Source organism: Tupaia chinensis, unplaced genomic scaffold (assembly GCF_000334495.1).
Source record: "Tupaia chinensis unplaced genomic scaffold, TupChi_1.0 Scaffold000178_1, whole genome shotgun sequence".
Classification (NCBI taxonomy): domain Eukaryota; kingdom Metazoa; phylum Chordata; class Mammalia; order Scandentia; family Tupaiidae; genus Tupaia; species Tupaia belangeri.
In genome coordinates, this window is record NW_006159653.1 from 2497289 (window position 1) to 2500860 (window position 3572).

General features: G+C 65.8%; 1 protein-coding gene across 2 annotated transcripts in view; it reads left to right on the forward strand.

The window, feature by feature from the left end:
* KCTD5 (potassium channel tetramerization domain containing 5) overlaps positions 1-3572 on the forward strand; it is an 18272-nt gene that overhangs the window by 4357 nt on the left and 10343 nt on the right. The gene's annotated exons all lie outside the window — the stretch shown is intronic.

Sequence of the window (3572 nt, forward strand, 5' to 3'; positions counted from 1 at the left end):
CCTGCTGAAGCAGGTACAGCACAGCCTGGGTGGGGTGTCACCACCTGAGCTTTGTGGGAGAGTGTGTTGCAAGAGGCTGTGCAGGAGCTGTTTGTTGGCGCCAGGAGACCTGCAGAGGGTGGGTCCCCAACTCTGGGCACCGAGCCTATACAGTGAGGAGGGGCAGAGCTCCTGGCTCTGGTGTAACCCGATGCCTTCCAGCCTAGAAAGGATCTCTGGGACTGCAGGTTGGTGTAGGGGGACCTTACAGCCTGCTATGGCACCTAAATGCAGGGGTGCCCCAGTGCCCTGCTGCCTACCTCGTGCTGTTGGACCCGAGACCCTGGGTCTGGGTGGGCCAGGCCGCCGAACCCCTGAAACAGGGACGGGAAGGAACAGGAGGGTGCTAGTCCAAAGAGCGGGGGAGGATGGCAAGGGAGCCAGGAAACCCTGCAGCCCTGTGTGGGAGGGCACAGAGAGAGGCCACTTGGGACCATGGGCGGTGGCTGCAGAGGGGTCCAGGGAGTCTGCAGTGAGGCAGGGTGTTGACAGCCAGTGAGCCTGGGTCCTTCCTGCGTGGACCTTCTGCTCCCACCATGGCGTCCTGCCTGTACTCCCCGCTAGTTCTGGGGCGTGGCGATCTCCTAAGAGCACACAGTCCAGACACGAGGAAGGCAGTACCTGGCAGGGGTCATTTGCAGGTTTTCTGTAGCTAGAGTGTCCCTAGGGAGGAAACTGCTGAAGCAATCCGGTGGACAGACGTCCCTGCCTCGTGACACAGGTTTTGGCAGCAGCGTGGGACACAGCTCTGGCCGTCCTTGGCTCTGCCCGAGGGCCGCGCTCCTACTGAGCAGGAGGAGCACTCCGACACAAACTCGCAGCACCCACCTCCGGGGGCCGAGGCACAGTCATCCTGAGGGAGACGGCGCCTCTGCGGGTCCTAGGAACCTCGGGCATCAGTCCCCCCTGCGCTGTGTGCCCGCCGGCCTCCGTCTCGGCTTCTTGGCTCTGTCTTCCGGAGTGGTGTCGGCTGGGACTGGGGGAGGACCGCTGGGGTCAGGGCCCTGTGGCCTGGACAACACTTCCTTCCCCCGGGTGGTGCCAAGGCACCCTGTCTTCCCAGAGCCTCACCCGCTTTTGTCCCCTGTCTGAACTGAGTGGCTGCCGTCCTGGGCACCTGCGCTCAGGTGCGAACAGGCCAGGATGCCTGGGGAGAGGTGCCCGGAGAGGTCAGACCAGCCCCGTGATCGCTGGGCGTCGGTCTCCTTACTCACAACTGGCGGTGGGGACAGCCTCTCCAGATGAAGGGCCCAGCAGAGCATGCTAGAGCAGACGAGAGCCGTGGGGACGGCCTTGTGTGCCGAGTGAAGTGGGTCCCTGCCGTCGGTGCCCCGCGCGAGGGTGTACTGCTTCCACCAGGCAGTCACCCGGAAAGTGCTCTGCTTCTGCACCTGTTCTCCTCACAGGGTCTGGCAGCTGGACTTGGCCCGGGGCAGCAGCGCTCCCCACCCCTCCCCAGCCCCTTCCGTGGCCGTCCCCTCCCTCCACGTGAGATTGCTGGGCCAGCCGCGGGTTCTGTAGGTGTGTGGGCAGCTTCCTTGCTGCAGAGCCATGGCTCCACCTTGCCCCGGCGCTCTGCTGGTGGCTGTGGGGACTGGGGGGAAGCTGCCACCCAGAGCCTGATGATTGGCAGTGGCCCTGGGGAAGGTGAGGTCTGCGCCCCGAGCCGACCACGGCATACCTTGGGAGGTCCACACCACGGCACCCAGTCTGGTCTGCCTTGGAGCCTCCGCCTGTGCAGGGACTGCTGGTCAGGGGTCTTCTGATGTGGCGAGCTGGGCTCCTCTCAGAGTGACAGTGGCGGACACCAGCCCCCTGGGGTAGCCGAGGTCCACCGTGGCCTGGAGGCTGTGCCACCTGGCCCTGGGGAGGACCAGTGGGTCAGATGTGCTCCCCCCCCAAGATTGGCAGCCTGGCCTCGCAGTTTGGGCCCACTCAGGGCCAGCTGGAGGGCTGGCGACCCGCCCTCCCAGTGTGGAAGCTGGCCCTCCTGAGCCGCCTGGCCGAGTCCCCCGCTCCGGGTGTGCCTTTGAGGTGTATCGAAGCCAGGAGTAGGCGGTCAGCCAGGGGAGGTGTCCTGTGAGAAGGCAGCCCCAGTCCTGGCTCCTGCACCCAAATCAGAACGAGCCCTTCCCGTGGTACAGGTGGGGCACCTGCTCGTCACGTCAGCCGTGCAGGGGCAGAAGGGGGCCTCGCCTCGCCCTCCAGTCCAGGGCTCGGTTGTGTTTCGTTTCCTGGCTGCCCGTCTTTGGGGTCTGTGTAGTTTTAGGGGGCGTGCTGCCGGGTTCCCTCCCACAGGGCAGAGGCCTAGGGCAGGGCGCAGACGCCGCCAGGGGGTGCACCCGGGCTGGGCCTGAGGCTACTTGCTGCTTTTGCGTAAGTGGGCGAGACTTAGACTCAGAGGCGGGGGCGTCCATGTCCTGGTTATCCGTGTTCCGTGTTCTCTGCACAAGGATGGCACTGCCCACCTCCGAGACATGCGCTGAGGCCTGCTGCGCCCTCCGCGTGCCGTGTTCATCTCGGGCCAGCTCTGTGGTGCTCGTAGCTGCATTGAGGTGACCAAGCTGTTCCTGTCTCTTCATTCAGGAAGAAGCCACCTCTGGGTGGTCTGGCCAGCTGGGGCTCTCCTGGAGAGACGAGCCCCGCCCCTTCCTGCCCTGTCTCCGGCCCTCTGCCAGCCTGGGTCAGGTAGCAGTGAGCCCGGTGGTGTGGTGGCGTGCAGATGTCACGCAGTAGGTGGGCGGCAGGAGCCCCAGGGAGTGGTGGCAGCCCCAGCCTCAGTCCGCCCATGGTCCCTGGAGCTCCGCTGGCTGCCTCTTCCCCACAACCGCCACTGTGGCCCAGCTTGGGCAGCAGCAGTGCCCACAGTGTGGGCCTTGGGTGGAGGCTGCAGAGGAGTCGGCCAGGGGGCTGGGACTCCGCCCTGGCTGGAGGGAAGGGGTGGGGGCACAGAGCCCCAGGGAGGGAGGCTCTGGGTGCCAGCGCCTGCACGGCCTCAGCCTTGTTGATTTGACCCCAGCCTATCCGGGTCCTCACGGATCTGCAAGGGTGTGCTTTGGTGAAAACTCTTGGAAACGTGAGGCTTCGTTGCCTGAGTCAGGGCGCTTACTCCTGTGGGCGAGAGCCAGGCCGGGTGTCCCACTGCGCTTTGTGGCCGAGCTGCCTCCTCTTCTCTGTGTCTCCAGGCTCATGCTGGGCAGGGGGGCTGGGGCTGAGGTCCGGCTGCCCGACGCCCCGTGTCCTGGGACCAGGGCACACTGGTGCCTCCCAGCGTTCTCTGTGGTCGCACCTGCCTGGAGAGCCACTCTCTGGTCAGGGAAGCTGCCCCAGTCACCCTCTCAGAGCACGAGGCTGTGGGCCTGGCTGGCGGAAGCTGGTGCAGCCTGGCCCTGTGTCAATGCCAGGGACATGGCAGAAAGCCGGCCGGCCCTCGTCAGCAGGCCAGGGTGCAGGCCCAGGGGGACAAGCCGAGTCCCTGCCACAGCCTGGCTGCTGCCCGCCCATCCCCAAGGCAGCTGTGCTACTGGCATCTG